Source organism: Podarcis pityusensis (genome assembly GCF_964106645.2).
Source record: "Podarcis pityusensis genome assembly, chromosome: 17".
NCBI lineage: Eukaryota > Metazoa > Chordata > Lepidosauria > Squamata > Lacertidae > Podarcis > Podarcis pityusensis.
Window position 1 is genome coordinate 25,440,586 of NC_138042.1, and position 24,671 is coordinate 25,465,256.

A 24,671-nucleotide genomic window follows, 5' to 3' on the forward strand; every position below is an offset into this window, starting at 1 on the left:
TGGTGTAAGCCTTCACAGTATCTTCGGTGCGAGGAAGATCCATTGCATGCAAAGGCTGTGATGCTCACTGCATTATTTTGAAAGATCATTATTTGTCTCATACATGAGAGGGGCTGACATGCTATGTAGAAACTGTCTTGTTTCTAAAGCGAAGGTTCTAATTGCTGCCAAGTTCATGTCACGAAGCATATCTTTGCAATATGCAGTAATAGGAGGTGTCTAGCAAATACAGAAGTGTTCACATTGATGTTGCTTGTGATGATAAAAATCTATAGCCACTGGTTTTTGAGAGCCAGTGTAGCTTTGCCCATTATGGAAAAGTTTGAAATTTCTTCAGTACTTGTGAGATATTGTTTCATGTCCTTTGTAATAATTGTGTTTTCAATATGGTTTTAATTCTGGTTGCAGCCTTCAGATCAAAGGCTTACTAACAGCATTTGTCTATTTAGCTTTTCTGTTCTTTATTTTGGAGCTGTTTGAACCGTTGTCATTTTGAAGTAATTTTTTTTTTAAAAAATGAGAAAATATGAAGCTTTGCTGACTAAGTTCCTCCCAAATATAGCTGAAAACTTGAGTGGTTTGCCAAGAAATGAGAGGCATGTTAAAATATACGGTTTTGATGTTGAAAAGAGCTGCCTTCATATTAGCTCAAAACACAGCGAGAATGCCTTAAGTGTGAAATTAATCACCTGGGGGCTGTACTTTAGAGAAAGAAAGCATGACCTGCAAAAAGAAGAATGAATAAAGATTATTCTTGTGGTCTTGTGTGGATATTTTAGGGGCTGGAGAGAACGACCACATGAAATATACCTCAAAGCACTTGTGAGTCATGTGCTGTGTAGTGCACAATCTCACATCAATGGGAATTGGGCAGTAGTCTGCAAGCACATGGGAAGCTACAGGATGAAAGAAGTATGCAACATTTAGACTGCAGGACAGAGTAAATGTATAGCCCAGTGCTGTGCATTCCAACCCAGAAGCAAATCCCACTGTGTTCAATTATGCTTACTCCCAGATAAATGTGCACACAGCCTCCAAGAGCAGACCATCTATAAAGCTTATTCTGTGTCACTTGTCTTCGCTATCAAAATGCCACCGCTCTGCTAGAGGCAACTCCCATTCCAGGGAGCACATCCATGAAAAGGTTTCTTGCTGCAACAGAGAATGTCGGGAATGTGTGTTCATTTTCCAGTATTGTGACCTGGCTACTAAATATAACGTTCTGTTTAAAATGCCTTCACATTTCCCTTTTTAAAAAAAAACAAAAAAAGGAAACATCTAACCTACACTCCAGTGTTACCTATAATACACAAATTAAATGTGACTGCATCACATCTCTGAAATTTCTGTTCGCAAACTGAATTACTGAATGTAAAAGGTGTGGCTAAATAAAGGGTATTGCCATTCGCTGTGATTGGCTCTTTAGGTACAATGGCAATAGCTCTCTGCAAATATTTTGTTTCTAGATATTCTGTGAAAGGGCTCTAGGTGGAAATGTTTTCCTGTGTATTAAGAGCTGAGGAAAAGACAAAGTGGTAGAGATGGTTGTCTGTGGCGGATGAGCTACCTCTGAGCCCTGTAATCTGTTTAACGAGTGGTGACAAATTACGCTCTATATTCTGGGGCAGTATTGATATAGTTGTGACCGTGAGGGTGGCACTTTGCTGCCTGCAGTGGATAAGAGGCCCTCCCTCTTCCAGGTACAGACCAGGCTGGCAATAGAATCTTATAGAATCATACCGTTGGAAAGGACCCCAAGGGTCATCTAGGACCCACGTACCTACAGGACCGCCTCTCCTGGTATGCCCCACGAAGGACCTTAAGGTCCACAAATGACAACATTTTGGAGGTCACAAGTCACAAGGTGGTTAAATTGGTCTCAGCTAAGATCAGGGCCTTTTCAGTACTGGCCCCGACTTGGTGGAATGCTCTGTCACAAGAGACTAGGGCCCTGCAGGACTTGACATCTTTCCACAGGGCCTGCAAGACAGAGCTGTTCCACCTGGCCTTTGGTTTGGACTCAGACTGGCCCTTATGTTTCCCTCCCCTTATGGTTTTGATCTATGGGCTACTTTTAAAATGAGGCTGCATTTTAAACTGCATTTTAACCTGTATTTTAAATTGGTTCCCCCCACCCATTATGTTTTTACTGTAATTTTACTGGTGTTAGCCACCCTGAGCCCAGCTGTGGCTGGGGAGGGTGGGGTATAAATAAAATTTATTATTATTAGTTCAACCCCCACTGCAAGGTAGAAATCTCAGCTAAAGCATCCACGACAGATGGCCACCCAACCTCTGCTGAAAAGCCTCCAAGGGAGGAGAGTCCACCACCTCCCGAGGGAGTCCACCGCTCTTAACCACTACATCACACTGGCTGTTCTCTTAATTTATTGAGTCTATGGAACTGTCTGAACAAAGGGTGAGAGCACAGATTGATCTAAAAAATTCACTGAGTCACTGAATAAGGTTCAATTGGTGGTTTGTGGAATTGGGGCATGTGAGAAGAACTTGAATGGTCTTGAAATAGTTGAGAAATCAAGCTAGGAGAGATTGGGTATCCAAATATAGACCTTCCAGTTCACTTCCTACAGTCCTAATACAGGTTTGCATACATACATGCGTGCATGCGTACATACATACATACATTTAAACAACTACCAGACTTTTAGAAGACATCTGAAGGCAGCCCTGTTTAGGGAAGCTTTTAATGTTTAATAGACTACTGTATTTTAATATTCTGTTGGAAGCCGCCCAGAGTGGCTGGGGAAACCCAGCCAGATGGGTGGGGTATAAATAATAAATAATAATAATAATAATAATTATTATTATTATTATTATTATTATTATTAACCTTTACAAATGGTAGTACTTTAGTTGCTGAGCAGGTCCATCCCTGGAGAGATCTCAGGAGCTTTTCGTAATGAAGTTGCACACTTTTCTTTGATCCATTGCCTCAGAATGAACTTTGGTTAGATGTGATATTGATAACTTACTTTTCTGCACCCTGTTGACTAGGATTCCTTATTCACATGAAGTCTCTTCTTAATGCTTCACATATGGGCATATTTTACAGATCAAATTGATTTAATCTTATATATTTCTCAGTGTGCTTATCAGTTTAACTTCTGTTCTACATCATGGGCATAAATTAAGAGGTTGTTATCTCTCTCTCTCTTTCTTTCTCTCTCTCTCTCTCTCTCTCACACACACACACTCTCTCTCTCTCTCTCTCTCTCTCACACACACACACACTTGTAAGATGTATTTCTTCAATTATAATTGCAGGAAGCAAGTGGTATCCCATAATGACCAAACCCCCAAATTACAGGGGGCACGCTAATAATTAACTTTAATTTTTTAGATTTAAATCCTTGTTATATTCATATTGTCCTCTGTATTTCTGATATATATATATATATATATATATATATATATATATATATATTATGATCTGTGATATTGTGTGTGTTGACGCTGGTCTGTGACCGTATTAATAAATTCATTCATTCATTCATTCATTCAATTAATGCTTTTACACTGAGTCATTGACATTCTGTGGTTTCTTCTCTTACACCAAGCTGAGAATCAGCCATGCTGAGGTTGATGGACTTCAGACCAGCAAATGCATTCCTTCCCATTCTATCAACTGAAACATTTCTCTGTTCATACCTTTTAAATCTGCAAGTACTGGTTTAAGAGAGAAAACAATGCTTTGTGCAAATGGAAGATACAATTAAAACCCCTTCTGGGTTAGATCCATTTACAGTTCTTTGAAGAGTTGGTCTGATGGTTGGTGTAAAATGCATTTAATTGGGTTTGTTATTCAACCTATTCTTCCCCCCTTAAAGAACAACCCGCCGTCCCCGCTTTTCTAGATATGATGTTTTCTAAGGAAGAATGCTTTCTATCTATCAGATAACAATCTATAACTTGATGGTGATGAGAAGTATTAAATGATCATCTGTATTGCAAAGTTTCCTCATTTATTCTGTTTTCTTGTGGTGCATAACCACTATGGCTTCCCACAAATTAACACATAAAGAGTAGATGCACAGAGTGAATCATAACCCACTTCTCCCTCCCTCCTCAAAACTTAACTAGCTTAGTTCCAGCTTGATTTGTGGATTTCTGCCATGCAAATGGAAACTGTTCTTGGCATGTTTGAGTGACATTTCAGTGACCCACTTTCTGTTGGAAGGAGGCAAGCCAAGTGTTTTGTTTTGTTCCTGGTATTCTTCCCCCCCTCCTTTCCACAGAAAACAGCCATAAAATAATACCTGTGATGATTATTTGCAATCAAACTTCTCAGAGGTATGTGTCTGATGAGAAGCTAATCTTGAATTCACTTTGAACCTTGAATCTGATGTCTGTCTGCTTTGCTGAGGAATTTCATTTTTTAATTGATGGACTCCAGGCTATTTCATTGTAATGCTTGCGTGTAAAATTTTTGCTAGGAGAGGGCAATTCTGTGTTGGCCCTTGCCTTAGAGTAGGGTTTACCAGAGTAGTGCTCTTTCTGTTAAAGTAAGTGCATATGAATATGTATGTTAAGAGTATCAATAACAATAAATGTAATGTGATTAATTGACATGGGATCGGTTCTGAAGCGTCTCTTCCATAAACAAAAATAAGAGAGCCCATTCAGGCCCCTGATATAGGAAGGTGGGGAGATAACTTCTGAGATTCCATTTTGAGGATAAAATTGCTTGCATCCAGTGGGACCTTGACTCCACTGTTATAGCAAATGAATCTCGAGAGGTGTCTAGTCATGTTATGTTTGATGTGTTTCAGTTAGTAAGGCTCGAGGATGTAGAAAAGCTGCTTGGATTGGTCAGGGTGACCACATGTGCCCTGGACCCTTGCCCATGTTGGCTGATAAAAAATGGAAGGGAGGGGACAGCTGGCTGGACCATGGAGGTGATTTACTGCCTCTCTGTGAGAAGTGGTGGTCCCTGCCTGCTTGAAGAAACTCTCTCGATTCAGAAAATCTAAGTAATTACCAGATAGCTGCCAATCTCACCTTCTTGGGCAAGGTTCTTGAGCAGGTGATCACGGCCCAGATCCAGGCATTCTTGGAGGAAACTGTTTTGCCCAGTTTGGGCACAGAAACTGCTTTGGTTGCCCTGCTTTTGTCTCTGGAAATAGGTTGTTGCTGATTCTACTCAACCTCTCAACAGCTTTTGGTATCCTTCTGGAGCTGTCCAAGTTAGGTGGTACTGATTTGCAGTGCTTCCAGTCCTACTTGGATGGTCATTTCCAAGGGGTGATGCTTGGGCAGTGCTCTTTGGCCCTGTGGAGATTTCAGTATGGGGTTCCTCAGGGTTTCATTTTATCCCCCATGCTGTTTAACATCTACAAGAAACAGCTGAGTGAGGTCACCCAAAGTTTTGGAGTATGTTGTCAGCAATATGTTGATGGCACACAATTCTATATCTCTTTTACATGTGAAGGTGAAGGGTTTTTGGGAAATGATATATAATGAATTGAAAAGGATGTTTAAACTGACAACCCCTACAAAATCCAAAACCTTTTTTTTTTTACTAGGAATAATGGAAACAGAGGTCCCAAGAAAGCTGACTAATATATTTATGTATGCAACAACAGCAGCTAGAACTTTATATGCACAGAAGTGGAAAGGAGGAGGATTACCAACCAAGGATGAATGGCTTATAAAACTGATGGACTATGCAGAAGTGGCAAAATTAACTGCTAAACTAAGAAGACATAATGATGAACTTTTTAAGGAAGAATGGAAGCAATTGATGGGTTATGGAGGGGTGGGAAATGAAGAAGTTGTGTATGTATATGATGATAAGTGGTTTGAAATACATTTGGAGACTTAATAAAAACTATAAAAAGTCCTCTGCGTATTTAGTTGAAAATTAAGTTCCAATGGGCTTGGAGGTCCTTTCTTCTGAGTAAAAGTGGTTAAACTAAGGCGGCTATTTCCAGGCAATGACTGTTGGGGAGTGAGCTCTGTTCTATGCAGGAGTAGCTAATATGGTGTCCTCCACATTGATGATGTTGGACTCCAATTCTGTCATCATTGACCATTGCCTGTACTAGCTGGAGCTCATGCCAATTATAGTCTAACAACATTCTGGAGAGCACTGCCTTGGCTATCTCCGAAACCTATTTTGCTGTTCTGTTTCATAGAATTAATTGCAAGTTGAAAGAATGTTTGAGTCCAATACTATTTCATAGACTTCTGCTAGCAGTCTAGAGTGGAATTGAGTTTTCTCTGTCAAACTGAATGTGACTGGAATCTGTTTCAGTACTTGATGCTGCCATATCTTCTAAACAGGGACTTGTGTGATTTTTCTCTGAACTTCCACATTTCTTTAATAATGGAGATGTGTATAAGATACATTGCTGTGATTTAATTTTTAGAAGTACAGACAGAATGCTTATGATGGTTGTGTCTGGGGCTTTTGTCCAGAGGCTCCTGATTACTTGTGATGTGTTTGTAGAGAAATGCAGAATGTCTGTCAGCCAAACTTATAAGTACAATTGGAGGCTAATTCTTTCCTTACCAACTGGGGATATAGTCATGAAACAGCCTAATCAGATGAATTTTCCTTTGCCTAACAAATGTGCCAGCATTATGGAAGCGTAACAGTGACAAACTGAGTTTCTTTTTATTTATTCATCAAATATATACCTCAACCTTTCTCCAAGGAGCTCAGGGTGAAAAATGGAGTCATTCCCATTTTATTTATTGAATTTGTACACCACCCTTCATTCATAGGTCTCAGGGTGGCTCACAGCATCAAAACACAAGATTTAAAACATAAAATACATAATGAAAACAGGGTGGGGGGAACCACTTCAAAGTAAATTGAGTGTGAGTGATGAGCCCAAGCTGAGCTGGTGAGCTGTCTATCTGAGTGAGAATTTGATTCCATGCCTTGTCTTTAACTTGCATTTGTTGCTTTTTAAAAAACGTTCCAGGAGAATTTAGATCAGTGGCATGATTGCTTGAGTTATCTAGAACAGTCTGTTGAGTGGGCAATGTGATATGGTTCATCTGGAAGTTCCGGCTTTGGCAAAACATATCCTAAGGAAATAATCAGTTTCAATAACATTTATGGAGTTTTCTCTACAGGGTCCTGTACATCTCTAAAATGATGCTCATCTGTATGGAAAGCTGAATAGGTGAGAGAACTTATTCAGGAACATACGAGCCAACTTTTAGGGGCTGAGGGGTCTTTGGTCTCCCTCCAAAAATATTTCAGGTGGCTGGGGGCCCCCAAAGCTGATGGGCATTGCCATTCAAATGGTGTGTGTGCACCGTGCCATGGTGGGGCTTACCTGGCCCCCCAATATTAGGACTAACTTAGGATCTTTATTTTCAGTGGGTCTGTTCCAAGTAAACCTTAGTTGAATGCAATCCATGGCCTCTTCAGCTGTACATTTATTGGATAAAGGGCAGAGCCTTTATGCTGGAGCCTAAGGCTCGACCTGTTCAGACTGTGCATATCCCTGTCTTTCCTGTAATCTTGTAAGCAGGCTTTTGGTGCAGAAGCCCAAACTAATGGGATTTTGCCTATAACATTTACCCAGTTCTCTTCCTGGTACCATAACAAACTTTTTAGATCCCAATTGAGAATCATCCTCTCCACATTTTTTGCAACTGGATTTTTATGGGGTGAAGTTTAAATGCAAGAATGTTGTTGTTACATGACCACTGTTTGGTGTGAAAATGGGCCAATGGTCCATTGCATGGTCTAATCATCAAGGTTGAAGGGGGTTGCAGTCCAGAACCATCATTCTGCCACCCATGAGCTGTGCAGTCTTCAGAACTTTAAAGACCTTGACTTGAGTGGCAATGATAGTGAGAGATGATGGGGCCAGCGAAGGCATGATTTTGGTCATTTCCTGTTTTGTTTTTCCCATTCTTCTCACTGCAGGTTTCTCCTTTTTTGTCTCATGTGCTCTAAGCAGATTCTAACTTTCCCTTCCCTGCATTGTGCGCTGAGACAGAGATCCCAGCCATTGGAATGAAGAAGAAAAGTTGCCCAGGGTCAGTGTTATTATAAAAGGTCATAAGATGGCTTAGCCATTTTACCACTCTGCCTTTTAAAGTGAATTCTCCCATTTTTTTAACCAGCATGTGGGAGTCTTGGGCCATTAGATTCCTTGCACTCCTGCAGTATATTTCAGGAAATAAACATCTGCCGAATTCTGGTAGAAATTGTTTAATAGAATTATGAGTTTTCAAAAGCCCTCTGGAGAGAAATATAAATATGTGTCCAGTCCCCAGCTACTCTCTTTTGTAGCTGGGCGTATGATCTAGCTCCGAAATGTGTTATTCATATTTATGTGGCCCAGGGAAGAAATCCATGTTGTTGCTTCGAGCATTATAGGCGGTGTGCAAAGACAATAAGTTATCATTATTATTCAAGTTGTATTTCTAATATATTATTTATATTGTTGCCCAAGAAGAACTAACTTCTTTGCAGCTGCATGAGAAGTAATCTTAATAGATAGTGGATTTGGTGGGGGAGGGAAGAGAGAAATGGAAACCCTTGTACATACTGCAGAAGGGTTAGAGCACACAGTGAGTACTTCTGTGTGTTTCAATACATTCTTGTATTTCCATAGTTCTTCACTTATCTGGGACATCTTGATCAGGGGGAAAATATTGGTACATCCCTTAGTCCAGGCTTCCTCAACCTCGGCCCTCCAGATGTTTTTGGCCTACAACTCCCATGATCCCTAGCTAGCAGGACCAGTGGTCAGGGATGCTGGGAATTGTAGTCTCAAAACATCTGGAGGGTCGAGGTTGAGGAAGCCTGCCTTAGTTTGTAGTCATCATGTCAGAGCACTGGTAAGGGAAAGGGTTGAGGCAATGGGTCCCCCTTTGCTTCTCTCTGCACTGGCGAGAGCCAGTGTGGTGTAATGGTTAAGAGCGGTAGTCTCGTAATATGGGGAACTGGGTTCGTGTCTCCGCTCCTCCACATGCAGCTGCTGGGTGACCTTGGGCTAGTCACACTTCTCTGAAGTCTCTCAGCCCCACTCACCTCACAGATTGTTTGTTGTGGGGGAGGAAGGGAAAGGAGAATGTTAGCCGCTTTGAGACTCCTTAAAGGGAGTGAAAGGCGGGATATCAAATCCAAACTCCTCCTCTTCTTCTTCTTCTTCTTCTTCTTCTTCTTCTTCTTCTTCTTCTTCTATCTTATGCCCCTCTCCCTTTTCAACATGTTGGCTGAAAATGTCTCCTATCTACCTCAATGGTTCCTTGGGAATTTTTGAGTCTCAACCAATTCTTTCTGCCATCTAGGAGCATATTCCAAACCTTTAGTCATGCTGCACACAGTGTTTGAAATTAGCCAGGCGCCAGGCACCTTTTGCACCTGGCTATTGGTCACTTGCCAGCAAGTAAAGATGGCACCTAACATCTCCACCATCTGGAGGTGCATGCCCCTGTCAGAAATAGCTGAAACAGCCAGGCACTTGTCAAGTCTAAAACGGTTGTGGTTCTGTCACTTCCAACTTCATCGAAGATTCCAGCATCCTAAAACTCATAAGGTTAATTTCTAGGTGACAGCAATTGAAAGCAGTGGAGATTTCAGTGTAGTGGCATCCTGAATGGTTAAGAGAAGGAGTCGTCTTTGAATGCTTGTCCATCTGGCAAAGAAATAAAACCTTTTTTCTGTGAAAAAAGTAAGGCTGAATGATCAGATCTGGATGGAATATCGTTAGACTGAGTCCTCAGCAATTATTTCACTAGTAGAAATAGCCCATTGTATTTCACTTCACAGGGGGGAAAACACAAAGGACTCTTCCATGATGCAAATCAAAATTACCTCCCTGTGTATTCACATTGTATATTATAAATATCATGCAGGTTTTTATAAAAGCGGCTTTTTTCTCCTAGCAATTGAGATACTCTCTGTTACATACATCAGTTGATATCTGCAAGACCTATATTTTCCAAAGCTGCTTTAAAAAAAATAAAATATCTGTTTGTCTTTGTTCTCTGCTGGATGTAAGCACAAAGCATCAATGTTATTTCCAGCCCTACTTTTTTCCAGGAATCTTGTGATGGAGGCAGGAGTATAACTTCTGTAAAAGAAAATATTTATTGATGCTACTCTGAGAATTACATCGCCAACCTAGACTTTATTCTCCCTTTCCTCCACTCCCTCCCCCCGCCCGGCCTTTATTTTAATAAGAACCACAAATTGAAATGTTATGGCACACATTGTACTTTTATTGCTTTCTTTACTGAGCAAGTGAATCGGCACATTTCATTATGCTATAACGTAATCTGGTTATCGTTTTCAAAAAATTTTAGCTGGAATTTCTCTGCAAACCTACCTCAGCAAAGCCTTTTAAGGCATCCAGAATTTGCCTTTCAGGGTTTGGTCTGCTCATGAATCCCAGTGCTCCAGGAAAGCTGTTGCATGACCTTTCAAAGTATGAAGACTATTTCAAAAATAGTGACATGTTTTGAGATGGTTTAATACATTTGTAGCATGTTCCACTGTGTGCTTTTTCATTGGTGATTAAAATGGAGGATACGTAACAATGATGGCTTTAAGACAATGGTTTTCTGGGGGAATACTTGGTTTCCTTTGAAGCTTATCAGGAATCCTCGAAGAGAAGATTTATAATGCTGGCCAAGTTCTCCTGAATACATCATGCTTGTGGCAATAGAATTTTTCTCTGCAAGATGAGTGCTTGATGTTCTAGAGGAAGACCTCAGGCCTATGTCAAATCTCCCCAGGTCACACTCCTCTTTGGATGTGCTCTGTACTATCAAGTACACTTGAAAGTCCTGGAGCATCTCTGTGAAAAGTAATAAAGTCTATAGATTGCCTCAGTGTCACCCTCTGACTGCATTGCTGGAATATGAAGGAAGAGGCACTTCCATTGCTCCACCCACTTTCTCCTCTGACTCCACCAACCTCAGAAGGTTGCCTCTGTTGCCCTCAGATTGAAAAATGTTCCCCAGCCCTGTTCTAGAGCATGATCTCCATTCATGGTGGGCAATAGTGATGGGTCTTAAGACTGGTAACAGAGCGTGGTGTTGTTGACACATCTCTGTCATGTAAGAGAGGCATCTCTGCATTGAAGGTTTGTTCATAAAACTTTGGTATTAATATTATTGGTATTAATACTCGGGAAGCTATCTCTGGAGACACTCTTTATAGCACAATTTGAGATCAAGTATTCACAAATATATTTTCCCCATATTAAAAAGTCATTGAAAATGTCATTGTAGTATCCTAACGAAAGGTCAATCAACATATGTTCATGGAGTGCTAAGAATTTGACATCACTGGAGTTCAGTCTTACTACTTGTTTGTTTCATTCATTTTTCTTTCAAGGAGCTCAAGGTGGTATACATGGTTCTCCCCCTCCCCATTTCTTTCTCACAACAACCCTGTGAGGTAGGTTAGGCTGAGAGACAGTGACAACCCCCAAGGTCACCCAGTGAGCTTCATGGTTGAGTCAGGATTTGAACTCTGGTCTCCAAGGTCATAGTCCAACTTCCCTGGGATGAGACATCATTTCTAGCCTCAACTTATTCGTGCCCTTTCTGACATTGTTTCTACAATTTGTATTTTAAGGTCTGCAGCGCTCTCAAATTACAGTTCTCCCACCTTTTTCCCAGTTCTTTCCTCATACAATTCTGACAGTTCTATTAGCAGCATGGTTTTAATTTGAGAAGCATTTTTCTTTTTCTTTGTTGGGGGCTGCTTTGACCATGGGATATGGTTAGAAAAATGTGAGTTTCCATGCACCCTGCTTTCACTGTCATCAGCAGGGCAGCTTGTCTCTCATGCTATGATAACAATGTTGAAGCAATCTAACATTTTACCAAGGATAGGTAAAGCAACCTGGCGTTGGGCGTTTAATGACTCTCTAATAAGGCAAATGTCTAACATGGGCAGCTAGCACTAATGACTTCCCCAGCACACAGTGTTTCAAAAACCTTGTCCTACTCCCAAACATTAATTCCTTGCTTCCATGCATCATTCAGAAGTCATACAACCACAGTTCAGAAAGAGGGAGGATGACAGAAAGAATGAGGAACGGGAGTGTGGTCACTTAAAGCGGATTGGAGGCTCTCAAAACACAATTTCCCAGTAACCACAAGGGGCATTAGCTAGGGAATGTGCAAGGAATGCCATCCTAAAGTACGCACATTATTGTCTGATTCCAGCCAAGTGTGGGTTGTCTTTTTGGCTGAGTAGTTTCTATAATACCTCTAGGGAACACACTTCTACTTGCTAAGACCTGCTCCTCACCCCACATATCTACCAGACACATCCTGGAGTCTCATTGTTGTCTTCTGTGGACAATGCATGGGCCTTACTTTTGTGGCTGTGCATTCCAGGGATGATCAGTGATGGTGAGCAATGGTTTTTCAGGCAAGAATGTTTGTCATTGTTAAGGTCCTCAAACAAAACGTTTCCCCCAGGCCATCATCTGAGGCTAGGACATTCCAGTTCAGTGGTTGTTTTTTAATAGATCCATAGTTATGAGAGACAATGTAACAGCATTGCTTTTTCCTGTTGGATCTGTGCTGTCATAGAGGCCCTTTTTGGGGGGGAGGGGTCTGGAATATACCAGTAGGTCTGCATGGCTATTCTTCTCTTTTCCTTTGTTTCACTTTCTCCTGGATTTATGAAGATGCTGAGCACTGAAGGCTGAGCTGCCATTTTGCATTATAAAAAATAATGTGTAAATGGGATGATTCAAAAGTGAATGGGAGCTAAATTTGCTTTGATTTCATCCCCCCCCCCCAATTGCGCGTGCTAATATCAACTGTTTCATAAGATAAATCACTCATTCCTCCAGGGAAATAGCATAGACCTCACAGAGCAGCAACTAATGGCCAGGACTTGAAGTTGCCATTGCACTGAGTGGCAAGCCAGGGCCGAGGAACCTGTGGCCCTCCAGATGTTCTTGGACTCCAACTCCCATCAGCCCTGACCAGCATGGGTAATGGTTAGTGATGGTGGGAGATGTAGTCCAATCTGAGGTGGGGAGATGCCAGTTTTTTGCTAACCTGTGCTGCTTCACAACCTTCAGCAGCAATAAAACTCGGACCCATGCCTTGCATGAGTGGAAATGTGTTCTCTTTATGGAAGAGAACCTTTTAGATCCAATAGTTTTTATGTTTTAATATTTTATTTTATTTTTAAAAATACTGGGTTTGATCAACTTTCATGGGTAAATGTACAGTGGTACCTCAGGTTAAGAACTTAATTCGTTCTGGAGCTCCATTCTTAACCTGAAACTGTTCTTAACCTGAGGTACCACTTTAGCTAATGGGGCCTCCCGCTGCCACTGTGCAATTTCTGTTCTCATCCTGAAGCAAAGTTCTTAAGCCGAGGTACTATTTCTGGGTTAGCAGAGTCTGTAACCTGAAGCGTTTGTAACCCGAGGTAACCACTGTATTGAGAGAATCTGTCCTAGGAAAAGAAGAACTTTAATCTTCAGGATAATTTGAAGTTCATCTCTTAGTATCCACGCTGCTATTCATATATTTTGACAATTTGCAGATAAAATATGGATTATAACTTCCTTTAAGTAACAGCGGCAAACGTAGGCATCTGATGATATAAAAAGGAATCTGCAGGGTTGTTGTTTTTTAAGATTAAAAATTGTGAGAGGTGAGGCTGGATCCTTACTTTGGTTGGCAGAGAAAGTAGACAGCGTTTAAGCTACTGAAGTTATGCCAATGACATATCTGGTGTTGTGCAGAAGACCCTCTTGAAAAATTATCCAGTTTTCCCAACCAGCAAACACCCTCCAGGGAGCCTCAGCCAATCACAGGCTTCTATTGTACCAGTCTTACATGTGTTTTCAAACACTGTTTGTCACATTCACACTTTATATTTACAGTTGTGCATTTAAAACATCCGAGGTGGCTCCTTGGGTCTGTCTGTGTGCTTCTCGGCTTTTTATTTTATTTGCCTTGAAAGGCATAATGTTTGCAACCATATTGCAGGACTGACTTAAGAATACACTGCAGCCTTGAAAGCAACTCAGGTCCCCATTTAAGGGTTCTGTTTCTTCATGCAGTGTGAATCTTATTTGCTGCGAAGCTGTTCGTTAGTGTAAGTATGTCAGGGTTTGTGCGGCTGGTGAACAAAGTGTGTGTCACAATCCCATCTGACATAGGCCTCTTCTGAGGAAGAGGCTTGGGGCACTGTGGAGAACCTTGCCCCAACTAAAGCCCTGCCCCCATTTCTATTTTTCAGAAGAGTGGCAAGGCATGAGTCTGCCTTGCCAAACTTCTGAAACTGAGCCATTTGAATTTAGCCATATGCATACCTTCCAACATTTCTCTGATGAAAATCAGGACATCCTATAATCAACACCACCACCACCACTACCATCATCTCTGGGTGTCTTCTAACATACATAAAAACATAATGGAACATGAAACATTATAAAACTTCTGTATACAGGGCTGCCCTCAGATGTCTTTGAAATGTTGTATAGTTACTTATCTCCTTGGCTCAGGGGTTGCATAACTACATACCCACCAACATTTCTCTGATGAAAATAGGGACATCCTAAGGAAAAGGGGGACATTGTGGGATCAAATCAGAAACTGGGACTGCTTCTGTAAATCCGGGACTGTCCCTGGAAAACAGGGACACTGAGAAGTCTGTACAGTGGTACCTCAGGTTAAGAACTTAATTCGTTCTGGAGGTCCGTTCTTAACCTGAAACCGTTCTTAACCTGAGGTACCACTATAGCTAATGGGGCCTCCCGCTGCCACTGTGCAATTTCTGTTCTCATCCTGAAGCAAAGTTCTTAACCCGAGGCACTATTTCTGGGTTAGTGGAGTCTGTAACCTGAAGCTTCTGTAACCTGAAGCCTCTGTAACCCAAGGTACAACTGTATATGGTCATGACAAAAAATGTATGTGTGTGGCTGGCGCTTCTCACCCATTTCCCTGCTCATAAAAATTAAGAACTATGTTTATGCTTGTGTTTCCTAAATGTAGTGAGGGAACCTTCCAGTTAATGTTATTTTAATAACTTCTGATAAGGTTGTCCCAGAGTGGTGTGGCTATAGATTTAGCTATGCAGAGTAGTTCTGTAGCTTCATATTTATTTATTTATTTTTTTAAAGCAGATACTATACCTGTTGCCTTGCTCTGGGAGGGGGAAAAACCAACTACAGCTGACCTTAGCAGACTGGGTCAGCATATACTGCATTCTTGTTGAATTGTCTGTTGGTTCACAGGCTCCTGGCTAATGAATCTTCAAGTGTCACTCAAGATCAGTTAGAGTGCAGTCATTGCTCCTTTTTGTCCCTTCTAGTCATCTTTTCTTTTTAATAAACCAACATTAAATTACTCACAATGGACAAGTGTGGCAGCTGGCAGTGTCACAGAGGGACAGCAGAGCATATTGCTCAGAGGGCAGACTTGCAAAAAGCCAGGAGGCAGCTATTCCAAGCTTAGGTCTGGCAAATACTCAAGAATCACATGTAAATTTGGGGCACAGGAAGAAACAGAGAAATAATGCTTTGGGGGTATGAACCCGGGCATTTAGCACTCCTGAATTTTCAAGCTTATAGAGTAATGCCTTGACTGTGATTTGAAGGGGAGAAAAATATGTGCCGGTAATAAATGAGTGGAGGGATTCGATTTTACATTTTTATCTCTCCACAGACCATGAGTTAATGCTAAGACATGTGTTACAGTCAGCTTTCTGACAACTGATTGCTGTTGCATAATAGTTATTGCAAACATATTTGAAGACTATATGAATATGATCACCAACTTCTTCTATAGAGACAGTATTTTAATTTTTGAATTTTTTTTTAGGAAACAAATCTTGTACCATCTGAAGCTTCTTTTGTTTGAGGGTATAAATGTGTTGAGGCAAAAATCCTCTTCCTTTCATGCACAGCCCACAAAAAGGATCCCAGAGGGAGGGGGGATTTTTGACCATATCTCAGGGGGAAGAAGAAAATTGGCAGAAGCCATTGGGGATGAAGGACTTCCTTGGACAAGGCTGGGCTTTGTGGGGTGTCTATTTTAAAAACTTAAGTTTCACCACCATCAATAGTAGCTGCCATGTGTCTCTTCTTCTCTCCCTCCGCCCATGTCTCATTAGGAGTCTCATTAGGAATGACATATGTCAGGATGTTGTCTTTCAAGAGGCATTGCTGGAGCAAGGGGAAATTGTCAGTCCCTGCTGACTAATGTGAAATAAATTGGCTAAGGAAGGAAAGGTTCCTCTGAACTCAAAGCACCCACCCACAGTGGGGAACCTTCTAGAAGAGGCCATTTTGATGACTCATGAAGCAGCTGCATGCAGAGACAGGGTCCTTGGCTCTAACTCAATTGGTTTCTTTTGTCCAGTAGCACCTTAGAGACCAACTATGTTAGTTCAGAGTACAGTGGTACCTCGGGTTACAGACGCTTCAGGTTACAGACTCCACTAACCCAGAAATAGTACCTCAGGTTAAGAACTTTGCTTCAGGATGTGAACAGAAATCGTGCAGCGGCGGCGCAGCAGCAGTGGGAGGCCCCATTAGCTAAAGTGGTGCCTCAGGTTAAGAACAGTTTCAGGTTAAGAACGGACCTCCAGAACGAATTAAGTTCTTAATCAGAGGTGCCACTTTATAAGCTTTCGTGTGCATGCACACTTCTTTAGATACACTGAAACAGAAGTCACCAGACCCTTATACAGTAGTACCTTGGGTTAATAACTTAATTAGTTCTGGAGGTCCATTCTTAACCTGAAACTGTTCTTAACCTGAGATACCACTTTAGCTAATGGGGCCTCCCGCTGCTGCCGCACCGCCACCGTGCGATTTCTGTTCTCATCCTGAAGCAAAGTTCTTATTTCTGGGTTAGTGGAGTCTGTAACCTGAAACATCTGTAACCTGAAGTGTCTGTAACCTGAGGTACCACTGTATATAGTGGGAGGGTGGGGTGGGGTTTTTCTCAGAAGGGTAGTAGGAGATGGGTGATTGATTCAATGGCTATGGTAAACCTGTTGATGACGGTTAATGCCTGCAATTAGTCCTACAAGAAAAAGCAAGGGATAGTATGCAGATGACCAAAAATAGCTTTAGCATGTGTAATGAGACAAGAATCCAATATCTCTATTCAGATCAGGTCTCTCCATAATTTTCAGTTTAGTAATAAGCTGTAATTCAGCAACTTCTCTTTCAAGTCTATTTCTGAAATTCTGATTCAATCACCCATCTCCTACTATCCTTCTGAGAAAAACCCCACTCCATCCTCCCACTATATATAAGGGTCTGGTGACTTCTGTTTCAGTGTATCTGAAGAAGTGTGCATGCACACAAAAGCTTATACCCAGAACAAACTTAGTTGGTCTCGCTTCCAAGTGGAAAAGTCAAAATTAGAAACAGAATTGTTAGAACCCAAAACTAAAAATTTGTCAAGAATGTATAACTTGCTGTTGAAATGGAATACTCAGGATGAAACGGTGAAATCTGCTATGATTAAATGGGCACAAGATGTTGGACATAATATTATGTTCGCTGACTGGGAACAGTTATGGACCACAGGTATGAAGTTTACGGCATGTAATGCCTTAAGAGAGAATATTATGAAAATGATATACAGGTGGTACATGACCCCAGTCAAGCTTGCAAAAATTTATCATTTGCCTGATAATAAATGTTGGAAATGTAAAGAAACTGAAGGTACATTCTTTCACCTTTGGTGGACGTGCCCAAAGATTAAGGCTTTCTGGGAAATGATATATAATGAACTGAAAAAGGTATTTAAATATACCTTTCTGAAGAAACCAGAGGCCTTTCTCTTGGGCATTGTCGGCCAACTGGTGCCAAAGAAGGACAGAACCTTTTTCATGTATGTTACAACAGCAGCAAGAATACTTATCGCAAAGTATTGGAAGACACAAGATCTACCCACTTTGGAAGAATGGCAGATGAAGGTGATTGACTACATGGAATTGGCGGAAATGACTGGCAGAATCCGAGACCAGGGAGAAGAGTCGGTGAAAGAAGACTGGAAAAAATTTAAGGACTATTTACAGAAATATTGCAAAATTAAGGAACTTTAGAAGGATGTTGGATAGAAACTAAGAGGTTTTTAGCTGTAATGCTTTAAGAGACATGGAAAAAAAAGGTTAACAATTGGGTAAAAGATTAATGGTAAGGATTTGCTGAACCAACAAATTGAATTGGAATACAAAGAAGGGAGGTACGAGGAGGTCCGGGGAAATAAGAGTAAGGAAGATAGGTTATGGAACATTATTGTGTTTTTAACTGTTTTATTTTGTATGTTTTTTCTTACTTTTTACCTTTTTGCTGTAATTTATACTTTTTTCTTTGTTTTCTGTATTTTTGTGAAACTTTAATAAATATCATTAAAAAACAAACTTAGTTGGTCTCTAAGGTGCTATACTGGATAACATTTTTCTATTTATTTTGACTGCGTCAGACCAACACGGCTACCTACCTGAATCCATTGGTTTCTGACATTGAGGAAGAGCAATATCTTGGTGGTGAAATCCAAGTTTTGCACGCAGAGGTTGCCAGGTTCAGTCCCCAGGAATGCCAAGCATAGCAATGAAAATGCTCTCATTTGAAACCCAGTTGGTAATTTTAAGGTAGACAGGCAAAAATGCTGATCCCAAAGAAGGCGGATTCCCATGTTTCTTCCTAACTTTGACCAAATCGGAACCAGTGTCTTCCTGAGAGAGAATTGACATCTTCTCCACATTGAGCATTTCTTCAATCTCGCAGATGTCAGACTTGCTTGACCCACTTATATGTCAGCAGCCTTCCTCCTGATTTTTTCTTATTCAATACACACTTTCACTTAATAGATTACATTTGAATAGCAAACAACTTCATATTTTATGTGTCATCTTAAATATTCATAGCAGCCTGTTGTCTCGGGGTAAATACCATATTTTTTCCTTAGTGATAGCACTTTTAGAAATGAAATCTGCACACTGTCTTGCAAAAACAAAAAACAAAACAAAACCATGGTTCTGGTGTCCCAGATGGTGATAAATTTAATTTTAAACAAGATGACTGCAGGGTAGAAACAGAGTTAAGGGTTGCTTGTGTCTAGCAATCACAATTCATATTTATAGGCTGTGTCAAGTGCAGGAATTGTAGCGCTGTTGTTGTTTTTAAGGAAAGGGCTATTCCTTGGTTTTGATTATTCCATGAACTAATCCAGTTTATGAGGAGGCTTCTTTTAAGGTGTCGGAGATGGTAAAATAAAGGATTGGGGTTTGACTAAAAAAGGTTCACTCGGTGCATTTGAGTCAGTATGGGCATTCACGAAGATGAGAGAGAGGGCTTGTCCATACATCAACTTGTCCCAAGCCTAGGAAGCACAAGTCTGAGTGGTTTTCCAATTGACCTGTGCACTATCTAGGTAGGGGTCTGAGTGGGTTTCCCCTTCCTCTGCTGCTTTCTTAGGGAAAAACCTGCTTTTTAGCTCCAAATCAGAGCACATGTCAATCTGTGGATAAATGTGAATAAGCCCAGAGAGAGCACTCAGAGAGATAAAACTTCAGTTTGATGCTAGCTTGTAAACAACCTGGATCCTGTGTTTGGCATCAGAGGCCCTTTTCTATGTCCCCCATCCCAGAAAGGTTTGGAGGGTGGCAACAAGAGAACTGGCCTTTTCAGTGGTGGCTCCTCAGTTGTGGAATGCTGTCCTCAGAAAGGCTCATCTGAGGCGACAGGCAAAAACATTCCTCTTTACAGAGGCCTATGGCTATTAAATAATCTATGGCCTGTGAAAGTATGGGGACTGTTACTATGATGATGACTTTACTATTAGGCTGTTTGTCGGTATGTTTTTTAATTACGTTTTTATGACTGAAGTTCTGTGATGTGTTTTTGATGTTGTACACCACCCTGGGACCTTTTGATAAAGGGTGGTATATAAATTGAATAAATAGTAATAATAATATTAGACGACTCCAGTTCTACTCACCACAGCTCATCACTGATCCCAGGGCTTCTCTTTGCATTGCAAGGGAGAGAGTTTCTCTTCTAAAGCCCTTGCACTTTGCAGAAAGTTTCAGGATGTGCTGGGCTCTTGTTGCATTTGCAGAGACGTTTGTCTAAGGCGATAGGAAGTTGTAGGAGTCCCCCCTCTCCCCAACCTGTCCAAACGTTTGTGCAAGTCAAAAATCCCCCTCAGAAATCAACCAACCAACCAACCAACTATTCATTCAATCAATCCATCTTTATTGAAGTCAAAGACCAGACAGCAAAGTTAACAACAACAACAACAACAACAACAACAACAACAACAACAACAACATTTGCCACATGTTCATGAAGAAGTGGATGCAATTAAAAATTCCCTATAAACTTACATTGAAAATAAGCCTCCTTCAGCTAAAATCTGTATTCCAGAGATTAAAATCAGTACTCATTCGCCTGTCATCACTGTCACCACAGCCTGTCTTGTCCCCATTGCAGAATTTTGCAACAGGCCTGAAGATAGCCAGATCTTTACCCCTCAGAAAAAATGTGGAGCTTTCTTCATTTGCCAGAGAGCTCAATGTTTCCTCTCCTGTGTGTAACACTTTAGAGAAGGGAAGCAGCAGTTGGAGAAAGTCTTGTACTGTTTCTTGCCATCACCATACTGCAGTGCAAATGAAGGGAATCCCTGTTTCTCCCAAAATGCTGAAGTTGCTAGCAAGGACAAATGCATACTACCTGGCTGGCCAAGCTGATGTTTGTGGACCATTGGAAACATGGCACTGAATGCAAATGTTCAGGGCATCTCAAAAAGTAGGCTGCTTAAGGAATGGCTGTTGTGCATCCTGCTCTTCCTCCATGTTCCCCATAAGTTAGCCATCACATGGAATCCTTGCAACAACGCCTGGAAAGGAATGTGGACAAATGCACTGATGGAAAAACTGGCACAAAGGGGGAAAGACAGGAACATTTTTTTTAAAAGACAAAAGGGGGAAAAAGCTTCAAATGATATGGCATCTCTTTATTACAGTGATACCCTAGTTCTCAAATGCCTTGGAACTCAAACACTGCAAACCCGGAAGTAAGTGTTCTGGTTTGCAAACTTTTTTTGGAAGCCGAACATGCTCTGCTTTGAGTGTGACACTTCTGTTTTGAGTGTTACACTGAGGTCTGTCTGTTTTTGCTATTTATTTTGTGTTTTTGTGGCTCTTTTTTGTGTGTGTTACTGTGTGAAATCCAGTTCAGCTACTAATTGATTGATTGATTGATTGATTCTGTGACTGCAGTGCATTGTTTACTGCTTTTATTTTATGGATCAATGTTCTCATTAGATAGTAAAATCCATGTTAAATTGCTGTTCTAGGGGTTGTTTTTAAAAGTCTGGAATGGATTAATCCATTTTGCATTACTTTCTATGGGAAAGTGCGCCTTGGTTATGGAATGGACTTCCGGAACGGATTAAGTTTGAGAACCAAGGTACCACTGTACTAATGTAGCACAAAAGGAGCATAGCTTGTAACCACTAGCCACACATGGTCTTCTGTGGAATGACTGTGTAAGGTGACACTACAAATAAAACAGGAGTTTTCTGCTCATAAGTAAAGAACAAGAGATATTTTACAGGATGGCAGAAATTCAACCAATGCTCTCACCTGTATATTGCTTACGTGTTTATGACGCTATACTGCGTTTTTGTAAAAAAAAAGCCAACCATATAAAGTTTGTTGTTGTTGCTTTTCAAAAAAACTCCATCCCCTGTGAAAAAGAGTGGCAAATTGTAAATTATTTAGTGCATTATTGCAGATTTACCACCATGTGGGAGGGTGCCATTTTGGGTTTCCTGCCTCGGGCACTAAAATGTTTCAGACCGCCTCTGCCTCAGAGACTTATTTGTGACATTCTCTCAATGCTTGCAAAAGAAATCAATGTGCTTCTAATCCCTCACTGCCATTATTTCTCTCCCCCACCCCCAGCCACTTCTTTCTATTTGAAAATATGTCCCTTACCAAAGGGCAAATTGCAGCATTCCTTAGATTTAGTTTTTTCAGTCTGAAGCCTCTTCCCCTTGCCTTTAACACCTACACGCACTGCATGGTATTTGGGAAAATATCTCTCTCCTCTTAGCATCAACAAAAAACCCCTTCCGGTAGGCAAGAAAAGCCATCAGAAAATGCATGTTCCAAGCTGCTCAGCACTGTTTGTCAGAGAGAGAGAGAGAGAGAGAGAGAGAGAGAGAGAGAGACACACACACACACACACACAGTCTGTCTGTCTAGTGTCTTGTGCCTTTTAAGGGGTCTCATATATTTCCCCCTTTCATAACGGTTTTCAGAAAGCTCCTGTTGTTCAAAAAGAGCGTTTTTCTTTGTTACCAATGTACATGCCATGCAATTCTGTGGAGGAAAACCCTTCAATTAAACAGGCTTTGCAAATAGGTGTTATGGATTATATGTTGTTAGCTAGCCGGTAGGAGGCGATGAAGTTTATTTTCCAGTACTTTCTGTACTCTTCCATTAGTGCTTTTAAAATATGAATGAAATTAAACTTTTTTTTGTTATTGCTTCCTGAATGGAGACACGAGCACAATTTTGCTGTATATGCAGGGCATGATTATGTAGGAGAGGCTTGAAATGCCAGTAAAGAGGTATTTTCATGTTGGTGCTCTCCTAGCGGTATTTGTTTTTAGCCTTGTTGTGATGTAGCTCTTTTAATATTCAGTATATTTAAGAGCTCAGAGTTAAGGGCTGGGGGTGGGAAATGATGCTATATATGGAATAAAAAACAAGAGCAGCAAGCCATATTTTTCAGTTACAAACTGCTGCAAGCCCAGAATGTTGATTATTTTTTTTCTTCTCCATCTCAGCTTTCCTTTGGATTCATATTTGCAGGTCCAAGCACAGTGGGTTAGTGATTCAGGTGGTGATTTTATAAAGGCAGAAATTACTACAAGACCGTAATCTGGGGTTAAAATAGGCCACAACTTTCTTGATTACAGATGTGTTAGGCTTTGGCATAGGCACTGGGTGAATCAACCACCCCTCCTGCTGATTGTTTCCTCTTTCAGGGTCGATCCTGGGTTCAGGGATCTCCCCATGACACAGATAAAATGAAGTGGCCCCACCTGAGTGCCAGTAGGGTGTTCTATGGCCTGATGGCCCTGTCTGGACTACTAGACAGAACTCTCCCTCTGGACCCCCTTTACTGGATTCTGCTGAATTTTGATCCTGATCTGAGGCTGGGCAGGGCTCCCCCCCCCCCACGACCTCTGTACAAACTATTGATCCAACCTTAGTTGAGCCTTGCACCAGAGTTTTACCTCACTCAGACCTTACAGTTTCTTATGAAAGGTTGCTACTTTCACCTCAGCGGTATCCTCTTTGTTCCTTACAGAGAGCTCCTGCACAGGTTTCTCCCTATTAATGTTTAGGGCTCTTTCTCTGTCTGTTTCACTTCAGACAGATCACACAGACACAACACTGTCCTCAGCAGTATCCTGAGAAATCTCCCTCAGCAGCCATTCTGCCACACACAGAGAGGGAGAACAGAGAGCAGTTAGAAAACAACAGTTACTGGAATAACAGTCACAACAGAATGGAATTCTTCTCTCATGTGACTCACAGTCTCCTAATCACATGAGAGATACAGCCAGAGGGGGGAAATTCCACGTTAAAAGTACACAGTAATTTAACATAAGTAAGCATTCCCATTTCAGGAAATTAAATCATTATCCTTAACAGTTTATGGATCTTGGGTGGCAGACACTAAATTTCAGAATATTCTGAATGAAACTTGTTTAAAACCTTCAAGTTGCTGAAGGAGGTTCTCCCACAAATCAGAAATAAGTTTTCTTTCACATGAAGGGAATCATCATGTGGCAAAATATTAGAAACTTTACAATGATAAATTAAACAGGGCTGTTATCAGCATTTGGTTCTTGCTGGAAACACAAACTGCTGTGATCACTGGCCTCATTTTATTGCCTCAGTTGGCTTTGATAGCCACTGGGACCATGAACAATTGAAAAGATGCCACTTCCGAGATCTGATTACTTCAGACTTTCTGAGGCCCACTGAGATTCCATCTCAAACATAAGACACATGACTTGTTTTCTACAGCTTGTATTCAAACACATGAAGGCAATTGTGTCTATCATGGCCAAATATATTTATGCAAATAGGATGGCTTCCTGCCCAGCTAAAACGATGTTTACCAGCATGAAAGGGATGGCTGCACACACAGGGTGGCTTCCTGAGAAGCATGACCTTAGCAGCCTTTGTGCTCTTCCAAGAATGACCAGCTCTCCCGAGAAATTAAAGCATGTTTACCAGACTCCCTTACAAAATGGCACAGGGCTTTCAATTGTACACTCAGGCTGGGATTCAAAGGGTGCAAGTGGCTTGTGGTAACATATTGACCCTGTGAAGCTGAGAGATGACTGGCCCAGGAGCTTTATGGCCTGGCCATAGGTCTTCCCTGTCTTAACTCAAAAACTTTTAACCACTGAGCTGAAAAGACTGGTGCCATGTTTAAGAATGCTATATTTTCAGCGTTTGCAAACTGGCAATTCTTTTTTTAATTTTTTTTTATTAGGTAATTCAACAAAACATATTATCTTAAAACATATAATCCTTAATCCCCTCCATTTCCCCCCTCTCCCTTCCTCCCATAAAACAACCCACCCCCTCCCCACCCTCTGACTTCCCTCAGTTCCAATCTCTGGTTTCTCTATAA

At 41.1% G+C, this 24,671-nt stretch overlaps 1 protein-coding gene and 1 long non-coding RNA gene across 13 annotated transcripts in view; one reads left to right on the forward strand and one right to left on the reverse strand.

The window, feature by feature from the left end:
• The window catches only part of LINGO2 (leucine rich repeat and Ig domain containing 2), a 561,810-nt gene that overhangs the window by 3,530 nt on the left and 533,609 nt on the right, over nucleotides 1–24,671 (forward strand). The gene's annotated exons all lie outside the window — the stretch shown is intronic.
• On the reverse strand, nucleotides 20,181–23,514 carry LOC308466315. Of its 7 annotated transcripts, none has more exons than XR_013980727.1 (4): nucleotides 23,257–23,514; nucleotides 21,947–22,134; nucleotides 21,593–21,695; nucleotides 20,181–20,844 (listed from the first exon to the last, which is right to left on the reverse strand). It is a non-coding gene; the product is annotated as an uncharacterized lncRNA (long non-coding RNA). The 7 variants fall into 7 exon arrangements; XR_013980728.1 differs by having other exon boundaries at nucleotides 20,181–20,881; XR_013980722.1 differs by lacking the exon at nucleotides 21,947–22,134 and having other exon boundaries at nucleotides 23,302–23,514.